The following is a 23420-nucleotide window of genomic DNA, read 5'->3' as shown; positions in this document are numbered from 1 at the left end:
ACCCTGTGCTAGATTTGCTTGGATTGTCACAGAGGAAATTGTCTTATTAAAGGCTCTGAGATCAGTCCTGGGTGTTCTTTGGAAGGAATGATGCTAAAGCTGAAACTCCAGTACTTTGGCCACCTCATATGAAGAGTTGACTCACTGGAAAAGACCCTGATGCTGGGAGGGATTAGGGGCAGGAGGAGAAGGGGACGACAGAGGATGAGATGGCTGGATGGCATCACTGACTCGATGGACGTGAGTCTGAATGAACTCCGGGAGTTGGTGATGGACAGGGAGGCCTGGCCTGCTGCAATTCATGGGGTCGCAAAGAGTCAGGTATGACTGAGCGACTGAACTGAACTGAGAAGTCCTGCAGTCTTGACAGCTGCCTAACCCAGTTTCTCCTAAGCTTGGGTGAGCATTGAAACCTCCTTTGATATAATGCTAACAAATATTTCATATATAGAAGAGTATCTAGGCTCAAAATTTTATAAAAATATGCTTAGTTAGATAATCTTAGAGGACTAAGAGGTCTTTCTTTGGACCTCAAATATTTTGTGAGTTTCCTAAATCGCCAGCTTGCCCACTCAGCACTGTGAAATATCATCAGAGGTCTTGACATGGCTGATGGCTTAGTTTCTTCAAACTCGCCAGATGTTTGACAGCAAACTGTACATAGTCCACCAATGTTTCAATTCTTCATCTTAGACAGCATTTCTCAACCCTTCTTAGAACAGGGACCTATTCAGGGCAACTTAGAATGTGGGATAGGGAGGTGCCCAAAGTCAGGGGAAAGAGTCCCTGCCCATAAGTGTGGAGTGAGACTGAGTAGCCTCGGGGGGAAATGGCCATGGCGGCCTTGTAAGGTAGAAGTTCCCTGTCTCTGGGGGGTTTAAACACGGGTTGAGCAGCGGCATGCTAAGGAATCAGAGGGGATTCCTCGGGTTGGAAGCATCGTCTCCACATTTGGGGTTCTGCTGGAAGAGTAGGCGTCTGACCTACTTTCCCTGACGCATCTCTCCCTGTCCTCCTCCTCTCTTTCTTTCCTTCCTCCTACTTCCATCCAGAGGTGGTGGGTGGCAGGTGAGCCTGGGATAAACCAGGGATACACATCAAACCTTGTGGAAATGACCAGGTTTCAGGTCCACCACCTGCTCTCTGATCCTTGGAACTGTATCCTACTCCCCAGCCACTCCAGAACTGATAACAGGCAGCATGCTATTCTAGATGGGCTCTGAGTAAATGGTCATGTGGTCTCCCAGTCCAGGACACTCATATTCTCCTTAAGTCCCATCCTGGCTGTGATATCTCTGGCTTCAGCATTAGCCAGCCTTCCTTTTGACCTCAAGCAGAATGCCAGCCTGGGTTTCCCTGATAGCTCAGTTGGTAAAGAATCTGCCTGCAATGCAGGAGACCCCAGTGCGATTCCTGGATCGGGAATATCCCCTGGAGAAGGGATAGGCTACCCACTCCAGTATTTTGGGGCTTCCTTGGTGGCTCAGATGGTAAAGAATCTGCCTGCAATGCAGGAGACCTGGGTTCGATCCCTGGCTTGGGAGGATCCCCTGGAAGAGGCATGGAAACCCACTCCAGTATTCTGGCCTGGAGAATCCCAGGGACAGAGGAGCCTGGCGTGCCACAGTCGTGGGGTCACAAAGAGCTGGACCCGACTGAGTGGCTAAGCACAGCACAGCACACAGAATCCCCGCCAAGTCTTGAAATGCACCCAGAACACCTGAGCCCACATTCCGAAGACAGCCAGCACAGGGGAAATCTTTCATCCCAAACATCCATCCATGCATGCATGCTAGATTGCCTCAGTCGTGTCTGACTCTGTGCAACCCTAAGAACTGTAGCCCACCAGATTCCTCTGTCCATGGGATTCTCCAGGAAAGAATACTGGAGTGGGTTGCCATGCCCTCCTCCAGGGGATCTCCCCAGCACATTGATTGAGCCCTCGTCTCTTAGGTCTCCTGCACTGGCAGGCAGGTTCTTTACCTCTCGTGCCACCTGGGAAGCCCCAAACTTCCATCCACCCATCTGATATTTATTGAATCTTTACACAGCGCTAAGTACTCTTCAGAGCCCCTGAGGAATTAGATATGAAAAAACCAAGTCCCCAAGGCTTCTGGCCTGATGGGGAAGACAAGCAAACGAGGAATTATCTATGCCCTGGATAAATATAATGCACTTCCAGGCACTGGGGGATCAGAGAGGATGGATGCTGATCAAAGGCTGGTTTTCAGGAGAAAATAAAAAGTATGTGGTTTTCTAGGTAGTTTCAGCAGATAATAATATGTGTTCATGGCTTTGCTTTTCTGTATAGGCTTGCCAAGGGCATACTTTTTACCTGCAAGGTCAGGTGACCTCAAGGATTCCTTTGTAATTAGGACTTCTGTTGTTTTTCCATGTGATACTCTCTGTAGTTGGGATTGGATGATTCTGATTTGAATATTTTGGTAGTGAATTTAGCTATGAATGTGAAGTCTGTGTCAGTCATGTTCAAAGTAGCCATAAGCCTGGGAAGATATTCAATATTGATTATAGTTCATCTGTTTGTTTGGTTAGCCTTTATTGGGGACTCAGTGTGCCCAGCATTGTTCCAGGCCCTCAGTAAGCAAAATTGAAATTCTGTTTATTTTTTATTGATTTGTCTTATTAAGCTTTTTACTTTGTGTTGGAGTATAGCTGATTAATAATATGATAGTTTCAGGTGGGCAGCAAAGGGTCTCAGCCATGCATATACATGTATCCACTCTTGCCCAAACTCTCAGTTCAGTTCAGTTCAGTCATTCAGTCATGTGACTCTCCGTGACCCCATGGAGCACAGCACATCAGCCCTCCCTGTCCATCACCAACTCCCGGAGTTTACTCAAACTCATGTCCGTCGCATCAGTGATGCCATCCAATCAGCTCATCCTCTCTTGTCCCCTTCTCCTCCTGCCCTCAATATTTCCCAGCATCAGGATCTTTTCCAATGAGTCGGTTCTTGACATCAGGTGGCCTAGGTATTGGAGTTTCAGCTTCAGCATGAGTCCTTCCAATGAATATTCAGGACTGATTTCCTTTAGGATGGACTGGTTGGATCTCCTTGCAGTCCAAAGGACTCTCAAGAGTCTTCTCCAACACCACAGTTCAAAATCATCAGTTCTTTGGCACTCAGCTTTCTTTATACTCCAACTCTTATATCCATATATGACCACTGGGAAAACCCCAAACTCCCCTCCCTACTGTATAGCACAGGGAACCCTGCTCAGTGTTATGTGGCAGCCTGGATGGGAGGGGAGTTTGTTCAGTTTTTTAAATAATAGACTTTCCCCCCAAGGAACTCCTACAAAAGCCCTCCCTCCCCCTCTGTAAAACAGAGAGAAGAGGCTTGATCTGCTGACGGTAGTAGGAGTGGGAGACTCTTTGAGTTCCACCTACTTGGTTACCTTGAGTTCTCTTGATGAGTTCTAAGAATGGGTTCTCCCCTGCCCTGGGGTTTTAGGCGTACTATCTGAAAACCACTCATGCTGAGAGAAAAGGATTGGGGGAGAGATTAGCACTCAGCTTCTGTTTCAGACCAGCTAGATTGAATCCTTCTCTGACACTTGGCTGAAATAATTCATGTGTCTGAGCCTCCAGTGCATTCTTTGTAAATGGGCAGTGATCATGCGATCATGAGGTATCTCTTCGGGGGTTGCCATGGACCAGAGAATGTCTTGTTCATATCTGGTCGCTTCTGAGCCTGAGTGAGGACCTGTTTAACAATTCTGCCAGGACAGTGGATGTCAACTGGGACGTTCCCCGGAAGATAAAGACACGCGGGGTCCTTAAGATGACGGTATGTGATAGGTCCTAAATGGGTGTTTCTTTAAACAGATATTATTATTGCTTTTCAGTCACTAAGTTGTGTCTGACTCTTTGGCATCCCCGTGAACTGGAGCACACCAGCCTTCCCTGTCCTTCACTGTCTCCTGGAGTTTGCTCAGATTCATGTGCATTGAGTCGGTGATGCCATCCAACCATCTCATCCTCTGTCGTCCCCTTCTCCTCCTGCTCAGTCTTTCCCAGCATCAGGGTCTTTTCTAATGAGTCGGCTCTTCACATCAGGTGGCCAAAGTATTGGAGCTTTAGCTTCAACATCAGTCCTTCCAATGAATATTCAGGGTCGGTTTCTTTTAGGATTGACTGGTTTGGTCTTTCAGTCCAAGGGACTCTCAAGAGTCTTCTCCAACACCACAGTTCGAAGTCATCAATTCTTCTGTTATTTAGTTGGCTTCAGTTGCTCCTATTATTCTTCTATCAATAGGGAGTTTGAGACCAAATATCCACAGCAAGGGAGTATGGTAGAACGAACTGTTCCAGAGTCTGGAGGAACCAGGTTCAAGTTCTAGTAAGAAAGTGCATAGTGTGCTCCTAGTCTGTCTTTGAACAAGAGTACCCCCAAGGAATTGACTGGATGATGAATCAAGGGAAGCAGAGGCTGGAGACAGGGCCGGTGGGGTGTGCACTGAGCACAGAGCGTGTTTAGCACTCTCTTCTGAGGTCTGAGTGTGGGTGTCTCAATAGCGTATTTTCCATGGCTGCTCTGGAAAGCCTTTCACTACACATTTAAAATGGTCACATTAACATGCTGCCTTAAGATGAATGAAAGCCCTGCGCCCGCACTTGGGGGGATGTTGTCCCCCCATTCTTTGCTGCCTACACCACCTTCTCCCCCACCCCACCTGCCGGACCCTCTCACATCTGCCCTGTCCCCCTGTCAAGCCTTCAGTTCACACCCTGAGGTTGGGTCTGCAGGTTTATAAGCTGGACCCCTCCCTCTGGAGTCTCTGAACTTGACTGATTTCTAGTAAAATCCATAGCTCCCTCTCCTGTGTACTGAGAGCATCTGTTATTAGCTCCCTGAGGCCTGAAGGCATGGGGAAGGAAGGTAACGAGGTTAAGTTGAGCAGATTTAATGGGAGAACCCATAGGAGAGCTGCCATTAATATTTTCAGCAGCATCCTTTGGGCTACGGATGTCCCTTATACCCTTGAAAAGCCAGTCGGTGCCTCTGCACTTACACGCTGGAGTGTCTGTGCTGTGACTCTTCACCGCCCTGGTGGGTGCAGGATGGCAATCTTTCCCTGTTTTACAGAAGATGTCAAACAGCTGACCCAGCATCACACAGTCCTTGAAGAGCAGAGGTGCAGAACCTCGTTACCAGGCTGTGTTGTCTGGAGCTGATGAAGACGAGCAGGCTGAGGTCCAGGAGAACCCCACACTGAGCCGAGGCCCCGGGGCTACGGTACACTTAGATGCTGTGTCCAGGGGCAGGAGGGGGCCGCCCCGGCTGGTCCAGAAGACACCTTGGGGGTGCAGTGAGCAGGGATTGTTGACAGTGCCTCTCTCTTGTCTGGGGCTGAACGATCCCAGCACGTGCCATCTTCTGAGGAAAATGCTCTTGGGACACGAGCTCTGGTGTCAGACTCTTAAAGCCCTGTCCTATGGGAGAAGGAGGCTTAATCTGTGGATTCTAAACCACAGAAAGTGGAATCCAGGAGGGGCAGGCAGCCTTGATGTCAGAGCTAAGACGTAAGAAAACTATGAGTTATTTTCAGAATGAAGTAGTGTTTACTGAGCTGTTGGATAGGTGAGTTGCCTGGTGCAAGTGTGTGTGCTATTGGAGATGATATCTTTTCAACTGAGCTAGAATTCACAAAACATCAACGTTACAACTTGAAGTGTACAATTCAGTGGCCCTGAGCACATTCAGGGTCGTGCAAGCATCCCCTTTAGTGCCACAACGCTGTCACTGCCCTAGAGGGACAGCCTCTGCTCATTTAGCATCACTCGCCGCCACGTTCCTCCCCAGTGCTTGGAAACCCCACACTGCCTTCTCTGTGCATATGCCTGTCCTGAACGTTTCCTATGAATGGACTCATTCAATATGTGACCTTTTTGTGCCTGCCTTTAATGTTTTCGAGATCCATCCCCACTGGGGGGCTCGGCACTCCGGCTCTCTGGCTCCAGATTTCCTGGAAACATTTCACCTGTCACAGAGCTGGGCCCCATGTAGGATCACAGATGCACACCAGTGATCTCAATCTACTGGAATAGCTCACCGATTCTTGGGCAGCTCAAGATCGGGGGTGATTAACCACCTTGCTCTCCAAACTTGAGTGTGGACTGTACACCCTGGCTCAGGCACAAGGGAGCTGGGATCTGGGGCAACTCAGCCAAGGACACCTCCTTGGATACATGTTTGGTGTGTTTCCTCAGAGGCTCCGGTTACGTGACTGAATGAGCCACGTGCCCCCTACAGATGCTTGTGAGGGAGGGGCGTGCACGTCCTTTGGGGCAGAGGCAGGTGCTGGCTGGCAGTAGGTCCAGGCCAGGGAACCAGATGGGCTCCTGTTGATGCTCTCTGGGTTGGGAGACCAGGTGAGCCGAGTCAGAGCACCTTCAGCTCTGGGTGAGGTACTCCTGTGTGTGCCAAGGTGGACAGAGTGGAAGCTTGTGGAGGAAAATCTGTGTTCGAATCTGCACTTCTGCCATGTACCTCAACTTCCCCAGTGCAACGGCTGCTATACAGAAAGTTGCCGTGAGGTTTGAATAAATGACTGAGTGCATCCACAGACTATTTACGGAGCCCTCACTAACAGTATCTGGGAATCCCAGGTGGCTCAGTGGTAGACAGTCTACCTAAGAGAGAGATGCAGGTTGGATCCCTGGGTTGGGAACATCCCCTGGAGAAGAAAATGGCAACCCACTCCAGTATTCTTGCCTGGGAGATTCCATGGACAGAGTAGCCTGGCGGGCTACACTCAGTGGGGTTGCAAAGAGTCGGACACAACTTAGCAACTAAACAGGAGGATGCTGGGGAGGAAGGATAAGTTGAATCTGCTCAGGCTGTAGTCCCTTTTTCATCCTCACTACCTCATGCCCGTGTGCTGGGGACTTGGTAGTTTAGATGGAGACTGAAAAGAATCAAGAATGAGTGTTCACTAGTTCATACAGTCTTTTATAGCAGAGCTGTAAAGTGGCTGTCTTTAATTTGATCACTTTCTCTCCTTTATTCATTCTCAGTGATAATGGAGCCTGCCACATGCTGGCCACCATTCTTCCCTTATGGACACAAAGTCAAGGGTACACACAGGATTTAGAGGCCTGTGAAACGAGCCCTCAGAGGTCCCAGAGCCCAAGGTCACACTGCTCAGTAACGGGCAGAGCTAGCCTTCTGGTGCAAGTCTGCCCCCAAAGCCTGGGTTCTTCTCAGGAGGCAGAACTGCCCTTCCATTGCACAGATGGGTAAACTGAGGTCCTTAAACAGAAAGATAAATGACATGAATTTTTGCCAGGGATACTGACAGTGAAGCCCTGATACCCTGCATCCTGTTCACAGGTTATCAGTTGAATAACTGCCTTGATTTGTGAAGCACTGGCTGTGATCCAAAGACCATGGAAGGGCTTTACCCTGTATTATTTTAGTCATTACAGGCATATGGGAAAAGGTAACTATTCTCTTTGTGCAAATAATGAAAATGAGGTGCTTCAGAGTTAAATCATCGGCCTAAACTTGTCTTTTTTTTAAGCAGCAGAGGGGTTAAGATCACACAAGTCTTTGTGAGTCAGAATTTTCCTGCTTTCTCCCCACGGAGCACAGGGACCAACAATCCACTTGCGTGTTCGAGTGCCCGGTGCCTAGCGCACTATTTGGCACTGAATGTGCACTCTGTAAATGTTTGTTGAGTAAATGAGACCTGATCCCAAGGAGACCCACCTGGGGCTTGGGAGGATGACATTCATCATTATACCTGCACCGATCCAAACTCTGAAATCTAACAGGACTGAATCTCAATGAGGTCGGGTGATGGCACCAAGGCCGTCCAGGTGGTGAGCAGCAGAGACTAGATGCAGAAGCTCAGGTGTGAGCCTCACCTGCCCCCACCCCCACCCGCACCTTAGTGCTCCTCTGGCTTCTGAGCTCTGTCTGGCTTGGTGTGGAACACATCTGCAATGCAAAGCAGGAGAAGACCTTCCATAACCCAGCGGTGTGCTGTCTCCCCACCAGGCTCTTTCTGTTTGGGGGCTGGCAGTTCTGTGGGGAATTCCTTAGAGGACCCAGAGACCATGAAGTGGCTAGAGAAGCAGAGATATGGCAGGGCGGTGCAGGCAAATTTCTCAGACAAGTGGAGACATTGAAATATAATTAAGGTAACTGCAGTCTTATTAGATAAATAGCACTTGGGATTCGGGGCATGTTTCCCTTGCAGACATGGGCCCACAGAGAAAGGCAAAGGCATTAACTTACTGCATCAGGAATGTCCTGCTGGGTCAGTGGGGGTAGTTTAAAAAGAGTAGGGTGGAGAAAGGCAGAGAAATAGGGGAAAATGAAAGTCTTGAGAAGGGTCACAGTAACCTAATTGTACCACGCTGTTAAATTATTTTCCTTAAATGGTTATATGTGTTTCCTTCCCCCATCTTTCAGGAAATTGCATCAAGTACCAGCTTCCTTGTATGTGCACAGTGAAAGTCGTGCAGTTGTCTGACTCTTTGCAACCTCATGGACTATACAGTCTATGGAATTCTCCAGGCCAGATTACTGGAGTGCGTAGCCATTCCCTTCTCCAAGGGATCTTCCCTACCCAGATATTGAACCCAGGTCTCCCACATTGCAGGTGGATTCTTTACCAGCTGAGCCACTAGGGAAACCCAAGAATACTGGAGTGGGTAGCCTGTCCCTTCTCCAGGGGATCTTCCTGACCTAGGAATCGAACCGGGGTCTCCTGCACTGCAGGCAGATTCTTTACCAGCTGAGCCCCAGGGAAGCCCTGTATGTGCACAGCCTGCAGCTATCCGTGGCGCTGCTGTTTTCAGTCTCACAGACCTGAGTCGGGACCTGCCTGCACTCTACTGGGGACTCTCTGAGCCTCAGTGGACTCACCAGGAAAATCGGAACCTCTTAGAGCTGCTGTGGGGTTGAGTGAGAGCTGATGCCAAGGATAAGGAACATGAGCTTCCGTGCCATTCACAGGAGGAGGCTCTCCCAGGTCACCTAGCTCTGACCCTGCTCTCTGACGACAGGGAAGTTACTTAGCCTCCCTGAGCCTCTATCCTCTCATCTGTCAAGGGGGGAAAATGATCATAAGCAGTCCCAGAACCTGTGGAAGGTTGATGTTGTGGTGAAGCCCCCGGTGGCTACTGAATAAACACTGGCCTCATGACTATCTGCTCCACATCTCATGAGCTGGTGGCCCTTGGGACAAACATGTTCCACAGATGGAATTTGTTTAGACTGCAGATGGTTTTGAAAATTATTAAATTTATTTCCAACAATTGATGTCAGGAGATTTCACCTAGTAAGGAAGATGTTCGTCTTTTCTGTTGGAAAATAGATTGGGCAGCTCCAGGTCTATGTAGCTCAAAAGCCACCATCACTGGGGCTCGGGGTGCTGTCCTCTGGCCCATCACGTGCCCCGTGGTCTCTACTGACTCATGCAGGCCACTTGTTTCATAAAAGAAGAGGTGGAGTCACAGGCATATATGTGCTCATGGAAGATCTGGGTTTCAATATGGGTGGTGTGAATCCTTGATTAGCACTTTGACTCTCATATCATTCTGTCTCTTTACCATCCATCCATCTATCCATCATCCATCCATCCACCCACCCATCCATCCATTCCTCCATCATCCATCCATCCATCTATTCATCTGTCCATTCATATTCATCCATCTTTCCATCCTTCAATCTGTCCATCCATCCATTTACCCATCTGTCCATCCACCCATCTATCCATCCATCCATCTATCCATCATCCATCCATCCATCCACCCACCCATTCATCCACTCCTCCATCATCCATCTGTCCATCCATCCATCTGTCCATCCATCCATCTATCTACCCACCTTTCCATCCACCCATCTATCCATCCATCCATCCACCCACCCATTCATCCACTCCTCCATCATCCATCTTTCCATCCATCCATCCATCTACTCATCTGTCCATCCATCCATCTACCCATCGGTCCATCCATCCATTCAGTCCTCCACCCATCCTTTCAACCATCATTATTGTGGATACTTATTTTGTCTCACACTCTGCTCTGCTTCGCAGGACATCAGAGACTCTGAGAGGCACACACAGAGATAATGCAAAAGAACAAAGGGTGGGCACAAAGGAGGGCAGATGCCTGGCATGTGCTCAGTGGGGACTGGAAAGTAAGCCGCCTGAAGGTTCCAGCCCCTGGATACTCACTGAGCCTTCACGCCTATGCAGAGGTCCCCACACTGAAATCATAATTATCCTTTCAGGCAAAAGGGGATTTTCTGCTAATGCACGTACCCCTCCAGCCTGTAAGTGAAGTTTCAGGAAGTAAGTTCATTGTTGGTAGATAGCAATGTTCATGGCACGTAGCATATTCTTAAAATGTAATTTTTAAATATAAATTTATTTATTTTAATTGGAGGTTAATTACTTTACAGTATTGTATTGGTTTTGCCATACATCAACATGAATCTGCCACAGGTATACACCTGTTCCCCATCCTGAACCCCTCTCCCACCTCCCTCCCTATACCATCCCTCTGGGTCATCCCAGTGCACCAGCCCCAAGCATCCAATATCCTGCATCGAACCTGAACTGGCAGTTCGTTTCATATATGATATTATACATGTTTCAATGCCATTCTCCCAAATCCTCCCGCCCTCTCCCTCTAATTTTTGGGACAAATCAACATCATAGTCCTTGGCTTGAAGAGTTGCTGCAAATAGCATCGTGTTTAAAGTTTGTGAGAAGTTCTTCAGGCTCAAGAATTAACCTTGCATAATCTGGTGATTCCCAAGCTTACTGAACCAAGAGATTCTTTTGGGAAGAAACATCTGGTAAGAATATCTTCAGAACATAGTCCGGGAGGTGCAGTAAGTTCTGTACATGCGAACAAGTTCTGTTCTGAGAGCACATTCTTAAGTCCAATTTGTTTGTAAGTCCAACAAAGTTAGCCTAGGTACCCAGCTAACACAACTGTCTACATACTGCTCCTTTTACCCTTGCTACTGGACATCCTGGGCTGGAAACACAGACACTGTTCTGCTGTTCTCTGTACATACTCTGCAGTAAAGTTCACAAAAGCACAACCACTTGCAGGGGATGCGCACCTGTGACAATGTATGCCAGACATGCGAACTAGCTTACGTGACTGGACACACATTCAAATCTTTGAGAGTTCACAACTCGAGGGTTCGTATGTAGGTGACTTGGTGTAATTTCAAAGTCCTTTCCAGAGACCTGGAGAAGGGGAAAAGAGGCGGAGTGAGGCTGGCACAGGGAAGAGAGAGCAGCGCTCAGCGCACTGCCCCTTCTTGTGCCAGGACTGTCTTGGGCTGATCTAATTCTCTCCAGACCCATTTTACAGGTAAGAAACTAGACGCTCAGAAGATGTTAGGTTACTTGTCTAAGGTTGCAAAGCTCAAAAGTGCAGGGATTCAAAGTCAGGTCTAATTCTAAAACACTATTCTTTTCCCATTTGGCTCAAAAATGCCAGTGGACAACTGAGTAACTTGGCTTTGTGACTTTGAGGGGGAGGATCAAGGTGGGCAGGCTGATGAGTGTCCGCGGTGACCCCGAGGTCCAGAAAGTTGAGATGCTTGCAACAAATAGAGGATTTACTCAGCTCCCACCTTAAAATGCCTTCTCCCCCTGCTCCCCGCCCACTGTCGGCTTCATTCGCACTTTAGTGTGAATTACCCCATTTAACTAATGTCTTCACACATAGCAAAGTGCTGCTTAGTCTTCTGGCCTAGAGAGTTCTCTGAAGCAGGCCTGGAGGTGTGTGAAAGTTGGGAGTAGAAGCTCAAATGGGTGGGAGGGCTTCCTGGGCTGGGGGCCAGGAGATGAAAGAGCAGTTTGCAAAGACTGTTATAGAGACAGGAAAGGCAAATATTTATTCAAATGAGAGGTTTACATTCCAAACTGTATTTGAATGTGTGACTAGGCAAGGTGATTTGCATATGTGATCCAACTCCTTTAAATTAATGGACTAATACCCCATCCTATTCAGGCTTCCCTGGTGGCTCAGTGGTAAAGAATCCATCTGCCAATGCAGGAGACATGGGTTCTATTCCTGGGTCTGAAAGATCCCTTGGAGGAGGAAATGGCAACCCACTCCAGTATTCTTTCCTGGGAATTCCCATGGACAGAGGAGCTTGATGTGGTCCCAAAAGAGTCGGACACGGCTTAGTAACTAAACAACAACATCCCACTCTACTCACCAAGCACCCTGAGCTGCCTCCTGGGCTCGGTTCTGGGGAGCATCCTTCCTTCCTGCGTGGTGCCTGCAAGAGGCACTGCGGCAAGAAGCTGGGACCACTGCCACACTGCATTGATTCTAATCTAAGTTTTGCTTTCTATTTAGCTGTGTGACCTCAGGCAGGTTGCTTAACCTATCTGTGCATTATCCATAAAATGGGAATGACTATAGCAGTATTTACCAGTGGGACTGTTGGGAGGATTAAATTAACTGTACAGGGAATCTTAGAATTGGGCCTGACACCCAGGGAGCACTCAGTAAATATTAGCTGCTCTAATCATTAGAGGATGACCTTAGTGAGTAAGAGGGGAGCAGGGTCGCGACTGAGGGCCAAGCAGCTAGGCTGTTCGATGTCAGAGGGCAGCTGGCGTGTAAGTTCTTTTTGAGTGAAGTGAGTGAATGAGAGTCACCCAGTCATGTCCAGCTCTCTGCGAACCCATGGACTGCAGGATGCCAGGCTTCCCTGTCCATCACCAAGTCCCAGAGCTTGCTCAAACTCATGTCCATTGAGTTGGTGATGCCATCCAATCATCTCATTCTCTGCAGTGCCCTTCTCTTCCTGCCTTCAGTCTTTCTCAGCATCAGGGTCTTTTACAATGAGTCAGTTCTTCACATCAGGTGGCCAAAGTATTGGAGTTTCAGCTTCAGCATCAGTTCTTTTAATGAATATTCAGGGCTGATTTCCTTTAGGATTGACTGGTTGGATCTTCTCGCAGTCCATGGGACTCTCAAGACCCATCTCCAACACCACAGTTCAAAAGCATCAATTCTTTGGCGCTCAGCTTTATTTATAGTCCAACTTTCACATTCATACATAACTACTGGAAAAATCATAGCTTTGACTAGACGGACCTTTATTGGCAAAGTAATGTCTCTGCTTTTTAATATGCTGTCTAGGTTAGTCATAGCTTTTCTTCCAAGAAGCGTCTTTTAATTTCATGGCTGCAGTCACCATCTGCAGTGATTTTGGAGCCCAAGAAAACACTCTCTCACTGTTTCCATTGTTTCTCCATCTATTTGCTGTGGAGTGATGGGATTGGATACCATGATCTTAGTTTTTTGAATGTTGAGTTTTAAGCCAGCCCTTTCACTCTCCTCTTTCACTTTCATCAAGAGACTTCTTAGTACCTCTTCGCCTTCTGCCATAAGGGTGGTGTCATCTGCGCATCTGAGGTTATTGATATTTCTCCTGGCAATCTTGATTCCAGCTTGTGCTTCATCCAGCACGGCATTTCACATGATGTACTCTGCATATAAGTTAAATAAGCACGGTGAAAATATACAGCTTTGATGTACTCCTTTCCCAATTTGGAACCAGCCTGTTGTTCTGTGTCCAGTTCTAACTATTGCTTCTTGACCTGCATACAGATTTCTCAGGAGGCAGGTCAGGTGGTCCGGTATTCCCATCTCTCGAAGGATTTTCCAGTTTGTTGTGATCTACACTGTCAAGGTCTTTGGCATAATCAGTAAAGCAGAAGTAGATGTTTTTCTGGAATTCTTTTGCTTTTTCTATGATCCAATGGATGTTGGCAATTTGACGCTGTGAAAGTGCTGCACTCAATATGCCAGCAAATTTGGAAAACTCAGCAGTGGCCACAGGACTGGAAAAGGACAGTTTTCATTCCAATCACAAAGAAGGACAATGCTAAAAAGTGTTCACACTAACACACAGTTGCACTCATCTCACACGCTAGTAAAGTAATGCTAAAAATTCTCTGAGTTTAGGTCAGGGCAGCGGAATAGTCTGTGCAGAGCTAAGAAGGTGAGAATTATTTTTTTAATTAATAAATTAATTATTTTTAAGCTTTTTTTTTTATATTGGAGTATAGCCAGTTAACAATGTTGTGGTAGTTTTGGGTGGACAGCAAAGGGACTTAGCCATGCATATACATGTATCCATTCTCCCCTAACCGGGAGGTGAGGATTATGAACTGTCTCAAATATTCTGGAAATCTGTGGGGTCTGTGTGCTGCGCAGGTTGGGAGAAATGGATGGGGTGAGTCCTGGCCTCCAGCTGGGTGTGGCCCTTTAGAGGCAGGACTTAGAGAGCCTGGCTCTGGTGCGACGCCTGCATTCCCTGTGGGGACAGCTCTGTCATGCTCCTCTGTCTAATCAAGCGTGCTATTTGTGTGAACGGTTTATTATTTGTCCCTCTCCTTTCTCATATAATCTTACTTATTTATTTTTGGCTGTGCTGGGTCTTTGTTGCTGCACGGACGTTCTCTAGGTGGGAGTGGGGGCCACTCTGTAGTTGTGGTGTGTGGGCTTCTCTTGCTGTGGGTCCCGGGCTCTAGGGCATGAGGGCTTCAGTAGATGTGGTGCATGGGGTTCGTTGCCCCTTGGCGTGTGGGATCCTTCCATTCCAGGGATTGAAACTCTTGTCTCCTGCATTGGCAGGCGGATTCTCAATCACTGGGCCACCAGAGACTCCCCCATCCTTCATCTTTAAATATCAACTAACACCTTGTATGTGGTTAAGTATGTAGGGTTAAGTGGGAGACGTTCACCTTGGCAGAAGCACTTCACATGTGCTCAGCCCTCACAGGTGTGCATCCTGTTACGTGATGTGCATCCGCCTCACCTCTTACACTGGGGAGACAATGGGGGGAGGCTCCGTGGCCCTGGGACAGACTTCCTGTATGATCCCCTTGTAGCACTTACTGTAGCACAGACTAATCATCTGTTGTCTTTTCTCCCTTTCTTCAACTCCTGACTTACACATGCATGTCTCCCTGGTACCTAGTGCCATTGCTGACACATGTGAAGACTTTACTTAGTATCAGCATTTTCAGAATGATTGAACCAGTGGTCTCATCATGGCCACAAAGGGAGTCTGAGCAGGTGTTGCTGAGATATTTATAAAGGGAAGCTTGTTTTATTTAAAAATTAAAAAGTGTAAGCTCATGATTAATTCATGCCCCAAAGCACATTGTCATCGTCCTTTTAGAAAGATTAATATTCACACCAGTGTGAAGGTTGCTATTTCAAGTCTGCTCTGTGTCACACTTGAAGGTAACTGCCCTAATCCTTCACCCTGCCACGTCTTGCATTGTGTTCGTCCCTTTGGGGTCTTACCTTCCATCCTTACTCCCTGTGACCCCATGTCCTCAGCACAACCCTGGTTTCCATTTTCCAGGATATTTATCGTCCCCTTCTCACTGGTCAGGGACTCACAGTCGAGGCTGTGCTGTTGTAGAACCATCATGACATTTATTAGCCCACAGAAATCTGGGCATTTCTTTTTATTGAAGTATAACAAGGAGATCAATCCTAAAGGAAATCAACCGTGAATGTTCATTGGGAGGACTGATGTTGAAGCTGAAACTCCAGTACTTTGGCAACTTGATGGGAAGAGCTAACTCATTGGAAAAGACCCTGATGCTGGGAAAGATTGAAGGTGGGAGGAGAAGGGGATGACAGAGGATGAGATGGTTGGATGGCATCACTGACTCAGTAAACATGAGTTTGAGCAAACTCCGGGGCATGGTGAAGGACAGGGAAGCCTGGCGTGCTGCAGTCCATGGGGTCATGAAGAGTCAGACAGAACTTGGCAATTGCACAACAGGAATTGCTGACCTTGAATGAAAGGCTTATTGCTTCCTTCAGTTATTGCTCACTGAGTATTTGTTGCCACTACAGAAATCATGTCAATAACAGTAGCAGCTGCTTGGAGTGTTTTCTGAGGGCTGGCTATCGCAGTACCTACTTAGTATACTTCACATATCAATTCTTACATTCCTCACACTAGCTCTGCTGGGAAGGTGTCAGGAGCCCTATCCACAGATGGTAACACTGAGGACAAGAGAAAAAGAAATCTGCACAAAAGCAGGAACTAATCAAGGCCAGGATTCATAGCTGTGACCGTTCATGGCCTTGATGTCACCAAACTTCGCTGCCTCCTCTGCATCTGGCTGCCTCTCAGTGTACTCTGGCCTCAGTTTTCTCTTCTGTGTCACCGCGGGGTCAGGCTTTCTAAGTGCCAAGGCCTATGTAGCTCTGTGGGTCTGTGAGCCAACAGCCCAAGCCTCAGCAGAGACCACTCCTGGTGGGACGCGCCGACCCCTGGAGGTACCTGTGGTCCCAGAGGAGGAGGAGCCTGCAGCATCAGTTCTAAAGAGCCGACACTGGACCTCCCTGTTGGCCCAGTGTTTAAGACTCTGTGCTTCCAATGCAGGGACACAGGTTCAATCCCTGGTTGGGGAACTAAGATCCCACATGCCATGTGGCAAAAAATAAAATAAAATAAAATAGAAGTGCAGAAGCAGGCTGGTTCTCCCCTTCCTCTTGGCTCCCAGGAGGCTCCACAAAACATCATTCACATCGTTTTTAAGTCCTTTCCTCTCTATTTTTGGCTGAAAGGGTGGCTGGGAGGAGGGTGGCCATCCGTGTGTGAGAAGGTTGCCAGTGGGGGCTTCCAGATCTCGTGGGTGGTCCACGTGGGAACACCGCCTCAGGCTGAGTCATTGCTGCCTTTGTGAAGCTGGTGACAGATGTCAGCAGAATCAGATCCCTAAGCTCCGCGGATGGGGCACCAGCACATAGAGCGTCTGAAATGCCAGCCTCGGCGCGTTGGGTGGGAGCCTCGCAGCTGGCATTCACCGCCTCTCCTGTTTATACTGTGGCTTCTGGAAGGATAAATAGAGTGTCCTCTGCCATGGAGCCACCATCAATGACTGCCTCCCTCTCGGATGTTGGCTTCTCTCTGGAATTTTCTTAAACATGATGGATTGAACTGCCTTGCGTTTCCTGCACCAAGCACAGAAAGGAAGTCAGGCTTGCATTGAAACTAAGAGCCATGAATCATTTCAGACTCTTAAGTCCTAAGTCGGGGCTGGCGCCAGGTGCTCAGGGAAACTTTATATTTGGTTGGAAATAAGAGAATCAACTCATCGATTCATTTATTTATCAGTGTGTATGTAAATTTCTCTTGCATTTGTTTTTGTTTTATTCCTCCTCTGATTTGTCCCACAAATGCTATTTCATGCTCTTCTCTACCATGTTTTCTGCTAAACTCAGTGAATGTCTTTCCTTTAAAGAGCTCACATTTTTTCCCCCATCTGTGCCAGGTTTTCCTTGCTGCTCCAGGTTTTCTCTAGTTGCAGAGTGTGGGGGTTACTCCCTGGCTGAGGGGCTTGGGCTTGTCCATGCGGTGACTTGTTGCAGAGCACGGGCCCTAGAGCATTTGGGCTTCAGCAGTTGTGGCTCCCAGGCTCTAGAGCCCAGGATCAGTAGTTGTGGCGCACGGGCTTAGTTGCCCTGTGACATGTGGAATCTTCCCACACCTGAGTTTGAACCAGTGTCCCCTGCATTGCAAGGTGGATTCCTTCCCCCTGGACCCCCAGGGAAGCCCTTGGAACTTACATGTATAACCTGAAAGATAGATGTACTTCCAGACACAGGCTGGTCCGGGTGGTGGTGCCCCAGCCTGTTGGGGGCATAACTGTTGAGGAATGGTCCTGGGGGAGCTGGGCTGGACATTAAGTCCTGGGAGCAGGTCAGGGAGGGAGGAGATACGTGAGCCACCTGGTGGAGAGAGCAGATCACAGTCACGCAAAGGTAAGCCTTGTTCAGAAGAGGTGGAGCGCTTCGATGAGGCTGCCCCTGGAGCTTGTGGTGGAGGTGGGCAACAGGGTGGGAGAAGACAGGTTGGCAGGACAGAGTGCCCCAGAGTTTGAAGGGCATGTCTGTCTTCTGGGCTCAGCCCTGGTTCTCCTGCTGGTTCCCCCACCCTCCAGGGTGAACTTCTTTGGGTGCTCAAGCTTGTCTTTGCTCTGTATAAACTCCTATTGTTATTATTAACTATTCTAACATTAGCCTTATTCACTATTTATTGAGCATCCATACTGTTGCTGGAAATATGTTAGTGTCCATTTGAAAATACAGTCACTGCAAAACAGACACTACTTTTTAGGGTTGCAGATGTGGAAGCTGGGAGGACAAAATCTGGTTTAACAGGCCCTTGCTGCTGCTTAGTCGCTTCAGTTGTGTCCGACTCTCTGTGACCCTGTGGACTGTAGCCTGCCAGGCTCCTTTGTCTGTGGGATTCTTCAGGCAAGAATACTGGAGTGGGTTGCCATTTCCTGCTAGTCCTTAAAATGGTCTGCATGTGACACATATTTGGCAGGATCAGAGCTGCTGCTTTTTGTAGGCTTCTGTGTCGTCTTTCCAAGAGGTCACTCCCAACATGCATTTTAAGTATGTGTGTGTGTGCACATACACACAGACTTAGGTGCCCATTTGTGTATGTGCGTTTCAGGAGGTAGAAGGAGCGATGCATTGCCACCCATCCTGGCTACATGCTTAACTTCTGGGTGAGCGCCCCCAGCACTGGTGGGAAGGGACCGGCCCTGTGCTGGGAGCTGCCAACAGCAATGGTGTCTGCTCCCTTGCTTTTGGTGCTTTTAGACTACCTGAGTTTACAATTCTGTCATCCTTTTCCGAGGTTGTAAACCTCATGTGCCTTTATGCCTGGGTTTTCAGATGCTGCCTAAAGCGAGCTCAGCATCCCATGGGAAATAAGACCTCAGTGCAGTGTGGGATGCTTCATTTGGCATTGTCTTCAGACATGAAAAATAATAGACATATACAGCCCATTTTAATTTCTACTCTGAAGGAAAGAAAATACTATTTTTTAACATCAGGGGGGCCAAATGGCTGAGGTTGCATTTGCTGTGATGTGTGGGAATCAGAGACATGAATTCTGACCGCCCCTCTGCCTCCTGCCAGCTGGGAGACCCCAGGGAAGCTCACAGTCTGCCAGGGGGTCCAGTAACTTGTAGGAGGAAGGCAGTAATCATTTCTTTCCTTCCATGCTCATAATATTGTTTTTAGGTTTTCTTCCGTATCAGAATGGCTTGTACTTATTAAGCGTGTATGATAGGCTGTTTGCAAAGCAGTTTCCAGTTGGGAAAACCAAGGCACAGAGTGCGTAAGGTCTTGCCTGAAGTCCTGTGGCTCTGAGGGTCTGATCTTGGTACCTGAGAGACTGGCCAGCCTCCTGCAGGCTACCCTGCTGGGTCTTCTCTGTACACCTTTATGTCAGGGTACCTATTCCCATGGACCACAGCTGTGACCCGGCTCTCTCCTTTCTGGCCTGTGTCCTCTGATGACACGGTTGTCTGTCTATCCCTGGTGCTCTGGGTGGGTCCCTGTGCTCGATTCTGCTCCCAGTGTCTGAGAGGAATGAACACCTCTGGGAGATGCTCCAATTTGGATCCTAAGCAATCCTGCCTGAAAGCGGGGTGTTGGCCCACATTCCAGGTGTGAATATGGAGGCTCAGAGATGCTGCTTGGCTGGTCCAAGGTCCCGTTCAGAGGTGAGGCCCGGGGTTGGCATATAATGCAGCTGGGGTGCTCTTTAAGCAGGGCACAAGCCTTCCTTGTAGGTGAAGCTCCCTTTCCAATGAAGGGATGCTGGTCTTCATACCCAATGAGATTGTTTTCTTTGAACACAGAGCTGATTCCCATTGCAGTGACCGGGCAGAAAGGTGGAGCTATTCACCTCCTTAGAATGGCTGCCAGGAGAAAACTGCCCTGGGGAGAAGGGCACTCGTGAATGCAGTTACGGGAGGTCAGAGGACCATTTCTGCTGCTTCTCTTAGACCAGAGGAAGCCGCAGGATCTGATAGAGTGTTCGGGTTCCCCTGGAACATGCTGCATTGTGCTCTGGCGTGCCTTCTCTGTCCTCACTTTCTGCTCTGTAGCATCAGACGGTCCTTTCCTGAACCTTCTCCACTCACCATGTTGTAATTCTATGGCGGGTAATCTTTTGAGCACAGTAACTTTGCATGCCCTTTTCATAAAGTCAATGCTGATGCCCATTAAGATCAACATGCCTTTTTTCATTTAATCTTTCAAAGGCCACACACTTTGAAGATTGATGTTTTAAGGGAAAGATTACATTTTAAAGGAAGACCTGTTTGTAAAGGGATTTGTTTCCAAGCAGTATCTAATGAGGTTTTGGCATCCTGGTATTTCTCCAAAATAGCCTTAATATTTTTAACAAATTTCCTCAGAGGCTCTTGAGGATGTTCTGAAACATTTTCTGAAAATGTAAGTCACTAATGAAACATTTAAGAAACATTGCAATGAAAAGTGCAAACAATTTTTCCACCTTAATTGACATGGAGGGCAGGCCTCCAGGGACCCCAGAACCTCTACTATAAAGGAGAGAGAATGAGTCTTCATTGGGTCTGCATTGCATAAGGGAGTTTTGAATTTCTGCCAGTGGTGTTGAAGGCAGAAATAAAAATACTTGCTGCTTCCACTGATGAATGATTGACGATTTGTCAGAAAATGACGGAAGCTCTTTATATACCTGATAATCTTCAATCCTCTGAACCTCCTTAATGCACTTTCTTTCACTGTACCCATGGAGAGATGGGGCCGGGCAGGATCTCAGGGTGTAAGAACTAAGGGGAGGGGATTCAGCCTCAGCTCTGACGTGCAGGGGGAGGAGAGTCTTGTGCCCGTGTTACTGAAAGAGTGTGTGTGGGGTCTGGCTGCTGACCACTCAAAAGCCGATAAACAGGCCAGGTGGGTGGAAAGGAAAGTTTGCTTTATTTCAGATGTTGGCAACTGGAGGAGGGTGGGAGACATCTGTCCAAACTCTGACCTCCCCCCCACCACCACCACCAAAAGCAGGGGGTGAGCGTTCTATAGACAAAGTGCAGAAACAGCATAGTCATCTCTAACAGTCATCTTCAAATTGGTCATCAGTGGCCTGACCAGCATCATCTGGGTTGTTTCAGGTACAGTCTTCCTAATTAATATTTAATTAGTACAGTTAATAGTCCTAATCACTTCCTAATGGGGTGCATTTGTTCCCATTTCTTTGCGGCCATTTCTCAGAATTGTGGCAGTTGTGTCCTGGTCATCATGTAGGTAACTTCTCCACCTGGTGTTTTAGTATCTGTGAGACAGCTCACAGGATATGGCCCAGGCTATTGTCTATAGCCCTTGAGAAAGAACTAAAAGCCCTGACTATGCTTCATGACTGCATTATTATTATTTAGGCTCCTGTGATTGATTTCCTTGGTTTCCCCATTTCCCACTTCTCTGATTAAATTTAATCTTTGATTAAAATTTTCCACAGACAAAAGGCAGGCAGAGGATGTGGAGGCGGATCGGGGAGGGGCAAAGACCACAGAGCCCTGTTCTGTTTCACTTGTGAGTGGAGGTAGTCCCGAAAGAGGGTGGTGATCTGGTCAACCAGGTGCCGCAGGCCTGGGGAGCCAGCCCTGTACACCACTGCTGTTACTGAGCTCTCTCTAGGCCTCAGAAAGACCAGGGAGGGGGTTGGAAACAGAGCCAGTGAGTTTGGATTCCTGCAGATTCCTGCACCTCCTTCAAAGTGGACCTAGTGGTTGCCAGCAGAATCAATGTGGAGTTTTAAAACTGATGTTTTGAATGTGAGCTCATCACCTTCATTGAATTACTGGGTGTTGGGTTATAATGAACCACGTCGGGTTAAAAAGGAAAAGGCAGCTTCTCACCAAGAAGCTGTGTTTGCATATACACCTTCCAGGATTGCATCCTATTAGTCCTGAACTGTAGGAGGGTGGGGTGTGACTTCCCAGGAGAAAATGTTCTGTATGATATTTTCTATGTATTATTTTTCTTCTAAATGTTAATTCCCCACTCTAAAATAAGACACTAGCTATTCTGCAGGTGAGGCATGGCACTGGGAAACCAGGGCTGTGGGCCCCTGGGTCAGTGTTCTTCCCTTGTGTGGAGTGGATAATCACCTGTGTGCATGGGGGCCAGTACTACCTGCCTCAGAGAGGACGTGAGGAGGGTATGAAATAATGAATGGAAATCCCTGAGCCTCTGGGTGTTGGGGTGTCCTGTTCCTGCCCTCCCCCTGATCCTTCCCCCCAGGAGCAGAGATCACAGAGGGTTCAGGAATTATTGGAACTGATATCTACAAGCAAGGGTATCAGACACCTTTGCCAGCTCTGCCGTATTTTGAAAATTGAGACCGAGAGAGGTGATGAGAAAGACAGGATGTTGCATGGTTCCTGTTTAATGTGATAATGAAATGAAGCTCAGAATGGCTTTATTCGTTGGTCCCTCCACTGAGCTTTTACTAGAAATGCCTTGAAACTGAGCAGCGGGTTCTGACCTTGACTGGCTCTGATGCCTTTTGTGGGACTGGGGCATGCCTCAATGGCTCACCCATTAGGGAAATAGGTTTTTAACACATTTTCTGAGTTTGGCCTTTCAGGCTTATCAGCTTGAAATTCCATCCTGCAGAATTTATAGAGCTTGGGTCCTAAGATCCGCTGCATTTTAACGTGGTATGTGGAATCCTGCGTCTTCAGACACGGTGCCCCAGATGGCACTCTGGCCGGAGCTGAGACAAAGCTGTTGTCATTGTTTAGTTACTAAGTCTTAAAGCCTAGTTAATCCCTTGTGCTCTTATTTTTGGGTCTGGCATAGCATGACCCCATTACCTGTAGTGAGGTTGGATTCTGAGTGCCAGCAATGGTGGTCTGGTCCTCCAGGCAACTTGGGGGCAGAACGAGGGGGGCCTTTGAAAGGAAACTTAGGTGCCAATCATCCTTTGCCAGCCAAGAGAGACCAAATCTCTTCTTACTCCCTCCTTATTCTCTCCCCTTTCCAAGATCATGCCAGCTACTATTATGACCTATTTAGAAACATCAAGTTCTTTGAGGCTTCCCAGGTGGCTCAGTGGTAAAGAATCCATCTGCCAATGCAGGAGACGCAGGTTTGATCCTTGGAGATCCCCTGGAGAAAGGCATGGCAACCCACTCCAGTATTCTTCCTTGGAGACTCCCCTGGACAGAGGAGCCTAGTTGGGCTACAGTCTATGGGGTCGCAAAGAGTCAGACACGACTGAGTGACTAAATAGCGGCAGCAGCAACAGTCCCCCCAGAACCTGCTCAGTTGCAAGGAATTTCAAGTAATTACCTTTTAGCTTCCTCCTAGGTAGCTTGTATTGTCCCGTTACACATGGTAGTAAAGAGAGGCTGCTGATGAAAGCACACACCACTAGAACATTCTAAAGTCACAAAGGGACTTCAGGTTAGAGACTTCCTGATCTCTTTCCTTATCTGCCATATGGGGCAAGAACTTTTATCCCAGCATTCTTCTGGGACTCTCCCTTGGACTGCAAGGAGATCAAACCAGTCAAT

At 47.9% G+C, this 23420-nt stretch overlaps 1 protein-coding gene across 3 annotated transcripts in view; it reads left to right on the top strand.

Annotated features, from left to right (window-relative positions):
* Positions 1-23420, top strand: part of FAM135B (family with sequence similarity 135 member B) — a 256633-nt gene that overhangs the window by 81783 nt on the left and 151430 nt on the right. The gene's annotated exons all lie outside the window — the stretch shown is intronic.

This window comes from Bubalus bubalis, chromosome 15 (genome assembly GCF_019923935.1).
Source record: "Bubalus bubalis isolate 160015118507 breed Murrah chromosome 15, NDDB_SH_1, whole genome shotgun sequence".
Taxonomy (NCBI): domain Eukaryota; kingdom Metazoa; phylum Chordata; class Mammalia; order Artiodactyla; family Bovidae; genus Bubalus; species Bubalus bubalis.
The sequence above is the reverse complement of the archived record's forward strand: the minus strand, read 5'-3'. Positions and strand labels throughout refer to the sequence as shown.